Consider the following 16312-nt stretch of genomic DNA (forward strand, 5'->3'; position numbering starts at 1 on the left):
GTGGCTGGAGTCGTTGACAAATTTTAGGGCCTTCCTCTGACACCGCCTGGTATAGAGGTCCTGGATGGCAGGAGGCTTGGCTCCGGAGATGTACTGGGCCGTACGCACTACCCTCTGTAGTGGCTTGCGGTCGGAGGCCGAACAGTTGCCATACCAGGCAGTGATGCAACCCATCAGGATGCTCTCGATGATGCAGCCGTAAAACCTTATGAGGATCTGAGGACCCATGCTAAATCATTTCAGTCTCCTGAGGGGGAATAGGCTTTGTCGTGCCCTCTTCACGACTGTCTTGGTGTGCTTGGACCATGTTAGTTTGTTGGTGATGTGGACGCCAAGGAACTTGAAGCTCTCAACCTGCTCCACGACAGCACTGTCGATGAGAATGGGGGCGTGCTCGGTCCTCCTTTTCCTGTAGTCCACAATCATCTCCTTTGTCTTGATCACATTGAGGGAGAGGTTGTTGTCCTTGCACCACACAGTCAGGTCTCTGACCTCCTCCCTATAGGCTGTCTCATCGTTGTCGGTGATCAGGCCTACTACCACTGTTGTGTCATCAGCAAAATTAATGATGGTGTTGGAGTCGTGCCTGGCCTTGTAGTCATGAGTGAACAGGGAGTACAGGAGGGCACTGAGCACGCACCCCTGAGGGGCCCCCCTGTTGAGGATCGGCGTGGTGGATGTCTTGTTACCTCCCCTTACCACCTGGGGATGGCCCGTCAGGAAGTACAGGATCCAGTTGCAGAGGGAGGTGTTTAGTCCCAGGGTTAGTGATGAGTCCTTAGCTTAGTGATGAGCTTTGAGGGCACTATGGTGTTGAACGCTGAGCTGTAGTCAATGAATAGTATTCTCACATAGGTGTTCCTTTTGTTCAGGTGTGAAAGGGCAGTGTGGAGTGCAATAGAGATTGCATCATCTGTGCATATGTTGGTGCGGTATGTATAACTCCATGATACTTTGCTAAATATATATATATATTCAACAAATACCTTACCATCTAACACTACACTCACAAAAAGTATTAATAAATACCATATTTAGTCCTACTTCAGGCCAACAGCCTGAAAGGATGGAACACCACCACTTAACACACCCTGTAATTATTTTGATGTCCCGAGTGGAGCAGCAGTCTAAGGCACTGCATCTCAGTGCTTGAGGTGTCACTACAGACACTCTGGTTCGAATCCAGGCTGTATCACAACCGCCTGTGATTGGGAGTCCCGTAGGGCGTCTGGGTTTGGCCGGAATAGGCCGTCATTGTAAATAAGAATTTGTTCTTAACTGACTTGCCTAGTTAAATAAAAAACATTTTTTTAAAGTCTCACACGCCCAAATACCTCTCTGCAGCTGCCACCATAACATCTATTTTTTGCGACTTACATTCCATCCCTGCAGTACAGTTGATAACCATTACTATAAATGCCAAAAAGCCAATCTTACTGAAACATATATCACTTGATGGTTTATCCCTCTGTACTGGTACAGATCTGCTACTCACACCACTTCTCTCACGATCCCTCCCCCTTGACCCATCTTCCTCTACTTTCTTCCCTGCCTCACATATGACAACTTCTGCACTACTCTAACCCGGGAAACTTCAACCTGCCTCTCTCGCACCGAGCATTTCTGATCTCCATCCCCATGGGCACCCCTACAATTAATCTAGAGGCGAAAGAAACGCACACCTATTTAGGCGAGGTGCTAGCTAGCGGAATTGAACACTTGAAAAATTAAAGGAGAGCCGCACACTCTAGGAGCTCATTTCTCCACATGTCTTCAACTCACTCTGCTTACGCTTTCTACCATTGTTCTTTAACAAACCATCTCCCTTTTTTCCACCATTTTTAACCGACTCAAGCTCACCCTCTTCCTCCCTCTCTCTCTCTTAGACCTCATCTGCCTCTTTTTTTCCCTCCATTCCTCCTCCGTATTCCAAGTATAACTCTCCTTATGATAATACTGCACTTCTCCTGACATACATCTTGTTCTTGCCTTGTCAAGGGACACCATTTAACCGGCTGTTACAATCTCCGTACAATCACCACAAACCTATCACTCCACTCCATTTCAACCACGTAGCACCCGCCTACCACTCAGAAATATCGCAGTACTAGTAGATTGGACAACAGTGATGCAGAGGACACCTCTCATTGGACCTAATCACTGCCCCTCAAATTATTTACAGTACTGTAATTTATTAGCTAGTACAGTATAATCCCATTAGCAGGTAATCTCATAGTGTAATATGCTAGTGCTTTCATATTTCCACATTCTCATTGGAAACATGAATGCATTTGGCAGAAAATGTAATAAAACATGAATAAACTTAGATAAATATAAATACATGTAACCACAATCTATTGGTCAGTCCATGTAACAAATGATTGGTCGAATTTCTGCAATGTAACCAATCACATCAGGGGGTTTTGTATTACCACTGTGATTGGTCCCTGAGCCCCTAGTAGGCCATTCGAAAATGTATTTTCTCTTTCTGTAAAACCCAACCTTTATCCAAGTGTTAGTTCAATTCATGCACCTTGGTTAGAGAGTGAGGTAGTGGTAGTGTTTCTCTCTTAAACACAGGTCAAATTAGTTATAATTGAAGACTCTAATTTGCATGCAATTAATACATTATTGCAGTGCCACTTCCACATGACATCAACAACAGTGCAACAACAATAGGAGCCTTCCAGTATGAGGAGGTGTCAAACAGTTGTCATGAAACGTCTTCTCAATGAAGTGGTTCCTTGACGAATGCATCCTGCTTTGTAGTGCGCAAAGTGATGTTATTGACAGCAAGCAAAAAGTATATGCACTCAGTTTAGCCTCCATTCATTTGTCACCAAAATTACACCTTTGTTTTTACTGTAGTTACAGTATATTCTGCATTGCAACACTATAGATTGGTTTGTCTTTTCTGAATCCAGGAATTGGGGCTTCCTTTTCAATAATAACAATACTATAGTTTTAAACTATCTTTTGATTTCAAAAACATTGTCACAATATCTACTGAAAAAAACAGCGTAGGCCAGCATATGCTTGACCAGTTAAGACCAGCTTGACCAGCTAGGCTGTTTGACTACAGAGGTAGCAAAACTGTACTTCAAATCTATGATACTCCCCCACTTAACATACTGCTTGACTAGTTGGGCCCAAGCTTGCTGTACAACATTAAAACCTATTTAGTCTGTCTACAAACAGGCTCTCAAAGTGCTTGATAGGGAAGCCCAATAGCCATCATCACTGTTACATCCTCAGAAAGCATGAGCTAGCCTGGCTCCCCCTCCACTCAGTATTTTTGTTAAACAGAAAACCCAAACATATGGCAGCAGATCCACAAGGTCTGCCATGAGAGGTGACTGTATAGTTCCCTTAAGGAAAAGGACCTTTAGTAAATCCCCTTTCTCTGTGAGAGCTTCCCATGTCTGGAATACACTGCCATCAGACACACATAACTGCACCACATATCACACTTTCACAAAATGCATGAAGACATGGCTAAAGGTCAATCAGATTTGTGAACATAATCCCTAGCTGTGTATTGCCACTTTCCATGTTGTCTGTTGTCTGTAGCTTGTGAGGTGTGGAAACACTTTGCTGCTTTTATGAATTTTGTCTTGCTGCTTTTTGTTCTATGTTTCTCTGTCTGTATGCTACGTCTTGCTTGTCCTATGTTGCTCTGTCTGTATGCTATGTCTTGCTTGTCCTATGTTGCTCTGTCTGTGTGCTATGTCTTGCTTGTCTGCGTGTGCTCACTGCTCAATGATTGTCTATATTGTAATTGTTTTTAATAACCTGCCCAGGGACTGCGATTGAAAATTAGCCGGCTGGCTAAAACTGCCACTTTTACTGAAACGTTGATTAAGGTGCAGTGTACCTGTAAAAATAAAATAAATCAACTTAACTAGGCAATGTTGTTCCAACCAACTTGACCAGCATCAGACCAGCACTGACCAGCGTTGACCACCATAGAGCAGCATGGACAAGCTTGAAATGTATATTGGTCTGTGTAGTTTTTATTTTGCAGGGTATTGCTACGTTCAGTATGTTTGGCCCCTAATGCAACACATGCATTTTCCATAAGGTGGCAGCAAATCAATCAGAGAAATCCTCTGCTTTCGCCACTGAGCAGTGACTTTTCATTGGCTTTGCTACTAATGAAAATCTGAAAGATGCTCCAGTGTGTCATCATCACTTTCCGTCATTGCCTAGTTTCTCTGCAACAAAAAAAACACCCACCGGCCATTTCTGACGTGAGACCCTCCTAAAATTACAGAAGACAAATCAATGAGCTAATCGTTTATAGGCCTTGTTTGTCACGGATCCCCCCAGTACCGCTGCTCATTCTGTTCACCAGTTCCAGAGGTCTACGTCACCGGCTTTCTAGGCTTCACTGAACGGGATTCATTATCATCAACCCCGGACTGTCTTGTCTGATTACACACACCTGCTTCCCATTTCCCCTGATCAGTATGTTATATATGTGCCCTCTGTTCTCTCTGTCGGTTATTGTTCCCATGTCCGTTGGTGGTGTGAGCACCTATGTGTTGGTGCAACTGTTATGCTGCAAGCTTTATATATTGTGTATTACGGGTATCGTCCCGTGTCGTTCAACAAGGTTTACCCTCCTCTTTTGTTTGGGTACAGCCCAGTGTTTTTGTATACGTGTTTGTTTTGGGTGGATTAAAAAAAAACATTGTGTATTCCTGCGCCTGTCTCCAAGTCCTTTATACCAGCGTGACATTGTATGTCAAGACAGCAGAGAATTTAGGCATGAATGCCAATCACATTTTCAGAAATATTATGATTATGTAGCTGTCTTTGAACATGTCCTCCATGAACATGAACGTGAGATGTTATCTACACAGTAGCCTAATCTACACAGTAATTGAATTCTTGACTTTGCAGTCCTCTGTTGCTATGAGAAATAGATAAAGATCTTGAAATAGCCTAGATCACTCTGGTGGAATGAAAGCATCACACCCAGTTGGCATGACTGGTTCAGTTTGTGTGGTAGATGTTTATTTGTTTAATGCCTGGAGATTTTTTTTTTTGCGTTAATGTTAACCCTCCACTGGTATTTTCAGCATATCCCTGATCTAGTATCGGCCAAATCTTAAAGTCAATGACTGATGGTCAATGAAACGGTTGTGTAAGATCTGTGGCAAAGTTGGCCAAATTGTTTCCAAAATGGAGAGGTGGCATCTACACTCTTAGAAAAAAAGGTTCCCAAAGGGTTCTTCAGCTTTTCCCATAGTAGAACCATTTTGGGTTCCTTGTAGAACCCTCTGTAAAAAAAATGGGTTCTACATGGAACCCAAAATGGTTCTTCAAAGGATTCTCCTAAGGTTCTAGATAGCAACATTTTTTTTAACAGTATATGAATTTTGCATTGCTGTATTTTGGCCCCTGAATTGGGCACTGCTTTATCTTTATTTTCTGTACTAAGTATTGTGTAGGTGGTTTGGCCGAGGTCCTAGGTGAATGCCCCCTAATTCCCGGCAGTGATAGGCACTAGTACACAAACACGGGCCTTGGAACTTAAATAACAACATCTACACAGCTAAATAAACAGCATCTCTTACTTATAAATTTGAGTTCTTGCATCTCGAGTACTCAGACATCAAGGAATTTAAAAAATCAGATTGATTTAAAAAAGTAATGCGTAAATTCAAATCAAATGTATGGGTCACGTGCCAAATATAACAGGTGTAGACTTTACAGTGAAATGCTTACTTACGAGCCCATTCCCAACAATGCAGAGTGAAAAGTAAGACAATTATTTGCACACAAAAAAGGAAATAGTAACACAAAATGAAAAGAACGAGGCTATATACAAGGAGTACCAGTACTGAGTCAATGTGGAGGGGTATGAGGTAGTTGAGGTCATTGAGGTAATACAGTATGTACATGTAGATATGGGTAAAAGTGATTAGGCAATCACGGGGTGGCAGGTAGCCTAGTGGTTGGAGCGTTGGACTAGTAACTGAAAGTTTGCAAGTTCGAATCTCCAAGCTGACAAGGTACAATCTGTCAATCTGCCCTTGAACAGACAGTTAACCTGCTGTCATTGAAAACAAGAGTTTGTTCTTAACTGACCTGCCTGGTAAAATACATTTTAAAAATCAGGGTAGCAGCAGCAGCTTATGTGAAGAGTGTGAAAGTGTCTCGATGTATGTGTGTGTTGCGTGTGTATGTTGGAGTGTCAGTGTAGTACGTGTGGGTAGAGTCTAGTGAGTGTGCATAGAACCAGTGCAAGAGTGTTGTAAAGAAAGGTTTAAAAAAAATAGCAAGAAGGGTGATTTTGTGTTGTTGAACGGCATCTGAAGGAGATAATAGTTGGACCCACTGACTCACAACCATAACTTCCACACAAAGAAGATATCAGTTGAAGATACAGAAAACTCCACTGTGAGTCGTTGGAACCGAGGTTGCTCTGGTCGTGTCCTTATTTACATTATTTACACTTCACAGATACGTGTTACCAAATGCAAGTTCAGTCTTCCTACAGTGGCCTGTGAAAGTATTCACCCCCCTTGGCATTTTTCCTATTTTGTTGCCTTACAACCTGGAATTAAAATAGATTTTGGGGGGATTTGTATCATTTGATTTACACGACATGCCTACCACCTTTTTAAAATTGTGAAACAAACAAGAAATAAGACAAAACAAAAGCATGCATAACTATTCACCCCCCCCCCCCCCCCCCAAAGTCAATACTTTGTAGAGCCACCTTTTACAGCTGCAAGTCTCTTGGGGTATGTCTCTATCAGCTTGGCACATCTAGCCATTGGGATTATTGCCATATTATCCAGCTCCTTCAACTTGGATTGTTTCCTCTGGTGTACAGCCACCTTTAAGTCATACCACAGATTCTCAATTGGATTGAGGTCTGGGCTTTGACTAGGCCATTCCAATACGTTTATATCTATCCCCTTAAACCACTCGAGTGTTGCTTTAGCAGTATGCTTAGGATCATTGTCCTGCTGGAAGGTGAACCTCCATCCCAGTCTCAAATCTCTGGAAGACAAACAGTTTCCCTCAAGAATTTCCCTGTATTTAGCGCCATCCATCATTCCTTAAATTCTGACCAGTTTCCCAGTCCCTGCCGATGAAAATCATCCCCACAGCATGATGCTACCACCACCATGCTTCACTGGGATGGTATTCTTGGGGTGATGAGAGGTGCTGGGTTTGCGCCAGACATAGCATTTTCCTTGATGGCCAAAAAACTCAATTTTAGTCTCATCTGACCAGAGTACTTTCTTCCATATGTTTGAGGAGTCTCCCACATGCGTTTTGGCAATCACCAAAAGTGTTTGCTTATTTTTTTCTTTAAGCAATAGCTTATTTCTTGCCACTCTTCTGTAAAGACATTTACATTTACATTTAAGTCATTTAGCAGACGCTCTTATCCAGAGCGACTTACAAATTGGTGCATTCACCTTAAGATATCCAGTGGAACAGCCACTTTACAATAGTGCATCTAAATCTTTTAAGGGGGGGGGGGGGGTCAGAAGGATTACTTTATCCTATCCTAGGTATTCCTTAAAGAGGTGGGGTTTCAGGTGTCTCCGGAAGGTGGTGATTGACTCCGCTGTCCTGGCGTCGTGAGGGAGTTTGTTCCACCATTGGGGTGCCAGAGCAGCGAACAGTTTTGACTGGGCTGAGCGGGAACTGTACTTCCTCAGTGGTAGGGAGGCGAGCAGGCCAGAGGTGGATGAACGCAGTGCCCTTGTTTGGGTGTAGGGCCTGATCAGAGCCTGAAGGTACGGAGGTGCCGTTCCCCTCACAGCTCCGTAGGCAAGCACCATGGTCTTGTAGCAGATGCGAGCTTCAACTGGAAGCCAGTGGAGAGAGCGGAGGAGCGGGGTGACGTGAGAGAACTTGGGAAGGTTGAACACCAGACGGGCTGCGGCGTTCTGGATGAGTTGTAGGGGTTTAATGGCACAGGCAGGGAGCCCAGCCAACAGCGAGTTGCAGTAATGCCCAGCGTTGTGGAGTGTACGGCTTAAAGTGGTTCTATGGACAAATACTCCACTCTCCGCTGTGGAGCTTTGCAGCTCCTTCAGGGTTATTTTTAGTCTCTTTGTTGCCTCTCTGATAAATACCCTCCTTGCCTGGTCTGTGAGTTTTGGTGGGCAGCCCTCTCGGCAGGTTTGTTGTGGTGCCATATTCTTTCCATTTTTGAACAATGGATTTAATGGTGCTCCGTGGGATGTTCAAAGTTTCTGATATTTTTTTATAACCCAACCCTGATTTGTACTTCTCAAGATCTTTGTCCCTGACCTGTTTGGCGAGCTCCTTGGGTCTTCATGGTGCCGCTTGCTTGGTGGTGCCCTTTCTTAGTGGTGTTGCAGACTCTGAGAACTTTCAGAACATGTGTATATATACTGAGATCATGTAACACTTAGATTGCACACAGGTGGACTTTATTTAGCTAATTATGTGACTTCTGAAGGTAATTGGTTGCACCAGATCTTATTTAGGGGCTTCATAGCAAAGGGGGGAATACATATGCACTCACCACTTTTCTGTTTTATTTATTATTTTTATTTTTTTAACAAGTCATTTTTTTCATTTCACTTCACCAATTTGGACTATTTTGGGTATGTCCGTTACATGAAATCCAAATACAAATCTATTTAAATTACAGGTTGTAATGCAACAAAATAGGAAAAACACCAAGGGGGATGAATACTTTTGCAAGGCACTGTATGTGATCGTATCTCCTCCTAAAGTCTCCTTATCGCCAACACCTGTCTGGGCAAAAACTGGTTGAATCAACGTTATTTCCACGTCATTTCAACCCAAAAATTCAATGCGATGACGTTAAATCAAAGTGGAAAACTGATTGATCACCAACGTCTGGGAATTTTGTCTTTTCTTTCACCCAACTTTTAACCCAAATTCAATGACATGGTGACTTTTTTTGTTTATTTCACGTTAACTTCACATTAGTTGACAACTCAACTAAATGTAAATCAAAACTAGATGTTGAACTGACTTCTGTTCCCAGTGGGGATCCTACCATTCAAGAGGTTATTCAAGTGCAGGGTGGATACAACTTCTGTTGCTTTGCTTCTGTTATCTCTACATGTTGATAAACTTATAGGGAAAAGGGGGATTCAAATCTCTTCTGAAGTCTAAGATGTCACCTGGTCTCCAACAGATGCGTGGTTGAAATGCTACTTGTCACAGTGAAGATCAATCAGTAAAAAGTGAGGGAGGGGGTCACCATTCAGCCATATGTTCAGTTTAGTGGGAAAACCTTCCCTGCTGGTTCTGAGCAATGCTCAATCACAGGGACAGCTGGATGGAGCAGATCAAACAACTTGACCTTCGAACTCAGGCCAACATCTGATGAAGTGATGATTGGCTAACTAAATATTTATAGCATATGGCAATTTTACCCCATGTGCTGTAGTACGACAGTGGAAATACCCCTGACAGAGTTACCCTGTCATTTGTCACTGTGCTTATAGTTGCTCTTACAGATGTCACTTCTAATAGAATGATATTATTATATTCTACTATCTTGTTCTAAGCCTGCTATCATAAATTACCTAGCTGAATAATTGTGGCAGTAAATGCAGAGGTTACTTAGATAAAGTCGTTATGGCCCTGTAATCTCGACGGCAACCTCTGTCAGGATAAATGTGGTGCAATGATAGCAGTTTCAAAGGTTGTTAAGATAACGCTCATTCAATGAACATCCATGTCTTGTTTATCTGGGCCGCACAGCTTATACAGAGTAGAACGTTTGCTGTGATAGTCTACCATCAATGCCAATAAAAGGTTGGTCCTTGTGCTCAGCTAAAGCCAGCTCAGTGCCCTAGGATAGTGAACTGACTGTGGGCTTCTGCAGACCACTAGTACAAGTTCAAAGTTGATTTGTTGTACGCACAGGATACACATACTGTAGCATACACACAGTCCAATGAAACGCTTACTTGCAGGTTCCCGCTCGATAATGCAACAACAATAAGAAATAGTAAAAAATCTGAATAAAAAACAAAAAACTAAATGAGCTCAGTAGAAATACAGGAGCAAACAAAGTAATGATTCAGGCAAAAATAGACATTAAAAAAGTAATGTCGAGTGGGAAGATGTTCACCCTACCCACCGTCTCATCTTACATCTAATACAAAGCCAGTTTAGTTTGCATTGTTGTCCATAGGCATATGAAGCAGCATAAGATGTGTGTTACGTGAATGGATTTGAAAAAAGGTGTGATGGGTTAGTCTTATAAAGCTAAATGTATAAAAAAGATACATCATATGACCATGCAATACTTGTACTTCTGACAGAGTGACGATGAAAGGAATGTCTCAGCTATTCGTAGTTATTGCAAGAGGTTCTAAAGGGTTAGGTTTGTATTGGCTGAGGTTATAAACGGTTAGGTTTGTATAGGCTGAGGTTATAAACGGTTAGGTTTGTATAGGCTGAGGTTATAAACGGTTAGGTTTGTATAGGCTGAGGTTATAAACGGTTAGGTTTGTATAGGCTGAGATTCTAGGGGTTAGGTTTGTATAGGCTGAGATTCTAGGGGTTAGGTTTGTATAGGCTGAGGTTATAAACGGTTAGGTTTGTATAGGCTGAGGTTATAAACGGTTAGGTTTGTATAGGCTGAGGTTCTAAACGGTTGGGTTTGTATAGGCTGAGGTTATAAACGGTTAGGTTTGTATAGGCTGAGGTTATAAACGGTTGGGTTTGTATATGCTACTAAGGATCCCACTGGGCACAGAAGTCAGTTCAATGTCTATTTTTTTATATACATTTAGTTATGTTGTCAGCTAATTTGAATTCAATGTGAAATCAACAAAAAATGTCACAATGACATTTGATTTAGGTTAAACATTGGGTGAAAAAAATATGAAATTCCCTTACATTGATGTCTCTGCAAATCCAATCAGTTTCCCACAATGAATCAATGTCATCATCAATAGATTTTTGGGGGTTGAAATTATATGCAAACAACATTGATTCAACCAGTTTTTGGGCAGTGGGAAGATTTTGATACTAATATTGTTATTTCCTATTTTATTTCATCTCATATCAGGTAACAAATGGTTAAACAGTCCAAGGCCCAGTTTCCTAGGTGGCGTCATGCAGGTGTCAAGTGACAAGACAGGAGACAGGCCCCATCAGCCACTCTGTCTTCAACCACTCATAAAGCTCAATGGGGTTTCAGTGACCAACAGGGGGGAGTGATCCAGTATGAATAAATTAAATGAGGGAGAGGTGGGGGTAAAAGAGGACACGGGGGAGTGAGTTTGAAAATATGCATAAAAAAATAAGAAATGCGAACAGGAAATAGGGAATCTGAATAGGCTGAGAAAGAATAGATGTTCAGTAGAATAACAATACAGAGGTTGGGAAGGAAACACATGTCTGATACAGAGTGTGATATGAGCCATTACATGCAGAAGAAAGTCATCTCACTGATTTTGGGGGGCACAATGGGTGCTGAGAGCCACGATTGTCAAAGGAAGTGTAATTCCATGCAACTCAACAATTACAATGTGTTGAAATTAGGGCTGTCAGAGTTAATCAAATAACTCTAGTTCATTTTAGTGCAAAACTATTTTTTTATTGTGATTGTCTGAAAGCTTTGAAAATACACTGAAAATATCCAAAGTACATCTATAGAGCTAAAACAATCAGACCAAGGTGATGTCAAAACAAGTTGACATTGAGGTTAAAGAAATTATACTTTGTAAAATGTACCTCATTTTTATAAGCGTTACTTTGGACAAAATCAAGACGTCAATATTCTTGTAATGCTTTTTGTATAAAAAAGTCATAAATTACAGTTCAATTTGAGCAAATTCTGAATTTGCGATTAATCATGATGAATCACAGCAAATCCAGCGATTAACTCAATTCTTTTTTTAAATAATTTGACAGCCCTGGTTGAAATACATTGCATGTTGCATGAGAAGCTGTGCTGGAGTCGCCATCTCTCTATCAAGCTTTGAATTGTTTTGAGGGAGATAGTGGGATGACATCCCACTGGGCACAGACGTCAGTCAGTTCAACGTCTAGTTTTGATTTACATTTGGTTGAGTTGTCAACTAACGTGTATTCAATGAGAAATCAACAAAACAATATTAATTGGATTTAGGTTAAGTGTTGGGTGAAATAAGGCAGAAATGCCCTGATGTTGATGACTTTTGGCAAATCTAATCAGTTTTCCACATCGATTCAACCTGTTTTTTCCCAGTGGTATTGTATTATTAATTATACTTAATTCCTAAATAGCAACGCTGAACTAATTTACAGTGCATTGCACACATGTGCAAGACTGCTCTGGACCTTTCCAGATAGCAGCCACCTATTGGAGCTGTAATGTTAGCTACCCAATGTAACCCTCAGTTGTGTCATTATAATCTACTCTAGTCTAGACAAAGTGCATTCCAGCACATTTCTCCTGTTTTACATAATTGACCATTCTGAGAAAAGAGAGATATGGATTAAATATCTTTCCTTAGCACACTGATTTGGCATTCAACAAATTACTATGAATCTTGGTGTATTCATCTGAGAAGTATATACAGAGCATTCGGAAAGTATTCAGAGCCCTTGACTTTTTCCACATTACGTTACATCCTTATTCTAGATTTGATTAAATATTTTTTTTCCCTCATCATTTATACACAATAGCCCATAATGACAAAGCAAAAAACAGATGTAGAAATGTTTGCACATTTATTAAAAAGAAAAAATGGAAATATTACATTTACATAAGTATTCAGACCCTTTACTCATTACTTTGTTGAAACACCTTTGGCAGTGATTACAGCATCGATTCTTCTTGGGTATGATGCTACAAGCTTGGCACATCTGTGTTTGGGGAGTTTCTTCCATTCTTTTCTGTAGCTCCTCTCAAGCTGTCAGGTTAGATGTAGTTCGTCGCTGCACAGCTATTTTCAGGTCTCTCCAGAGATGTTCGATCGGGTTCAAGTCCGGGCTCTGGCTGGGCCACTCAAAGACATTCAGAGACTTGTCCCGAAGCCACTCCTGCGTTGTCTTGGCTGTGTGATTAGGGTCATTGTCCTGTTGGAAGGTGAACCTTCACCCCAGTCTGAGGTCCTGAGCACTCTGGAGCAGGTTTTCATGCTTCACCGTAGGGATTGTGCCAGGTTTCTTCCAGACGCGACGCTTGGCATTTAGGCCAAAGAGTTCAATCTTGGTTTCATCAGACCAGAGAATCTTGTTTCTCATGGTCTGAGAGTCCTGTAGGGGCCTTTTGACAAACTCCAAGCGGACTGTCGTGCCTTTTACTGAGGAATGGCTTCCGTCTGGCCACCATAAAGGCCTGATTGGTGGAGTGCTGCAGAGATGGAAGAACCTTCCAGAAAGACAACCAGCTCCACAGAGAAACTCTGGAGCTCTGTCAGAGTGACCATCGGGTTCATGGTCACCTCTCTGACCAAGGCCCTTCTCCCCCGATTGCTCAGTTTGGCCGGGCGGTCAGCTCTAGGAAGAGTCTTGCTGGTTCCAAATTTCTTCTATTTAAGTATGATGGAGTCCACTGTGTTCTTGGGGACCTTCAAAGTTGTAGACATTTTTTGGTACCCTTCCCCAGATCTGTGCCTCGACACAATCCTGTCTAGGAGCTCTACGGACAAATCCTTCAACCTCATGGCTTGGTTTTTGCTCTGACATGCATTGTCAACTGTGGGACCTTATATAGACAGGAGTGTGCCTTTCCAAATCATGTCCAATCAATTAAATTAAAAGTTTTAGAAACATCTCAAGGATGATCAATGGAAACAGGATGCACCTGAGCTTAATTTCAAGTCTCATAGCAAAGTGTCTGAATACTTATGTAAATAAGATATTTCTGTTTTTCATTTTTTATAAATTAGCGATGAAAAAAAACTGCTTTCACTTTGTCATTATGGGGTATTGTGTGTAGATTAATGATGAGGTTTTTTATTTATTTAATAGATTTTAGAATTAGGCTGTAACGTAACAAAATGTGGAAAATGTCTCGGGGTTTGAATACTTTCCGAATGCACTGTGTCCAACGCTAGTCAAGTTGTTTTAGAATTCATATTCTTCATGAACTGTTTTCATACCACAGAACGCTCAAATGTCAGCTAGAACTCAAGCCCAGGATCTGCATGGTTGTCTCACTAATCCAGGGTGGAAAACTTAAAGTTCAAATCAACTGAAAATGTTTGAATTTTATTTGACCTTCATTTAACTAGGCAAGTCAGTTAAGAACAAATGTTTATTTACAATGACAGCCAACCGGGGAGCAGTGGGTTAATAACTGCCTTGTTCAGGGGCAGAACAACAGATTTTTACCATGTCAGCTAGAGAATTCGATCCAGCAACCTTTTGGTTACAGGCACAACGCTCTAACCACTAGGCTACCTGTCACCAAATGTATTGGTTACATTTGCAGAATACAACAGGTGTAGACTTTACAGTGAAATGCTAACTTATGAGCCCATTCCCAACAATACAGAGTTAAAAAAGTAAGACAAATGTTTTCTAAGTAAAAAGGAAATAGTAACACAATAAAAACAATAACGAGGCCATATACAAGTTTGCTTACAATATATGAATGGATATCTGATGACACACAAACACTATGATGACACACTCAATCCTCTATCCCAAGGAAATTCCAATTCCTCCGATTGACATGAAGCCATAGTGACAAAGTCCGTCGATGACGGAACAAGTTACAGCTCAACACTGAACCTTTAACCTATTAATCACCATGGAACATGCAGCACACACACACACTCTCTCTCTCTCTCTCTCTCTCTCTCTCTCTCTCTCTCTCTCTCTCACACACACACACACACACCCACCCACACCCACCCACACACACACAACTGGCAACACTTTTAATGGAGTGATACAGAAACACTGTGTTCCAATAGAAATTACAACATAGTCTATGACACTGGGGTTTATGGCCCTGGACCTGATGCCCTCTCTGTGTGTCTTATCAGTGATCTCAATCAAGCCAGCAAACGCCGTCCCACCCCCACACAGGCTCCAACGCAACAGCCACCACACAAGAGAAGGAGTCAGAATTGATAGCAGAATGTTATTAGGTTGATTGCATTCAACTAACTCTCTTCTCTTTGACACGGTTGCCAAAGTTCTACCAGATTTAAATAGCTGGTACCTAAAAGAAAGGAAGAAAGCGATACATATACACTCTGACGTACTGTAGGTCTCCACAAATCAAACCATGGAGGCAACCAATAGTAAAAATGCAGTATTTTAAACTTTTAAGCATTTAAAACTAGACAATTCTCACGTATCTCTTTAAAATCGTATTATATATAAGTATGTTTCTTTTTGCTCCATTTCATTGTTGAATCAGGGACAAATCTCATGTGTCCCTCATTTGGTACCCTAATCCCTCCAATAATGCATAATCCATTCTCTTTTTAGTGAACAATGCAGTGAACAAATGAGCAAGATAGCTTGAGACTAGTTAAGTTTAGTTAAAAAAAAACAGCAAACATAAAACTTGAAAAAGCCATTAAAGTCTCAATATCACAATAAAGTCTGGGACTTATTTCCATTATGGTCCTCTTGAGACATCCAGGCTGTATCACATCCGGCCGTGATTGGGAGTCCCACAGGGTGGCACACAGTTTGGCCGGGGTAGACCGTTATTGTAAATAAGAATTTGTTCTTAACTGGCTTGCCTAGTTAAATAAAGGTTCAATAAAATACAAATAAAAGACAAGATGGCTAGGCAAGTTCCAACGCGGTTGAACACGGTATGACACAAAGAAGAAGAACGTCTATCTCATCATTGCAGTTACATCGTAGGGTACAGATGTTCCTCCTTGAATGGTGAATGTTCTTTGGTAGCATCAAGATGCTAACGCATCCTCAGGGTGCTCCTGTCACCTCTCTCTCCCATGCTGTCTGGCCCGTCTCCCTGGCTCCTGCTCAGTATGACTGGCCCTTTCATGTCTCACAGTAATGCCACAGGAGATAGCAGCTCAGGTAGACCAGCAAGACCAGGCAAGAATGGCCATTGTCCTGGAGGCCAAATGTCCCAAGCAATCATGGAGCACATGGTGGTTGTATTGTGTGTGAAAGTTTTACCATCACACAAGGTGATTGAGTTGAATGTGGAATTGGGAGCACAGCCAGAGTGGAGATTGCAATTATTTACCTGAAAATTAAACCATATGCCAATTAGAATAGATAGCCATTTAGAAAGACACAAGAACATTTGATTATCCAAGATAATGCACACACAGACAAGTATGTGTGCAAACGAGTGTGTGTGTGCGCGTACACTAGCGTGGGAGTGTGTGTC

This window comes from Salvelinus fontinalis, chromosome 24, assembly GCF_029448725.1.
Source record: "Salvelinus fontinalis isolate EN_2023a chromosome 24, ASM2944872v1, whole genome shotgun sequence".
Lineage (NCBI taxonomy): Eukaryota > Metazoa > Chordata > Actinopteri > Salmoniformes > Salmonidae > Salvelinus > Salvelinus fontinalis.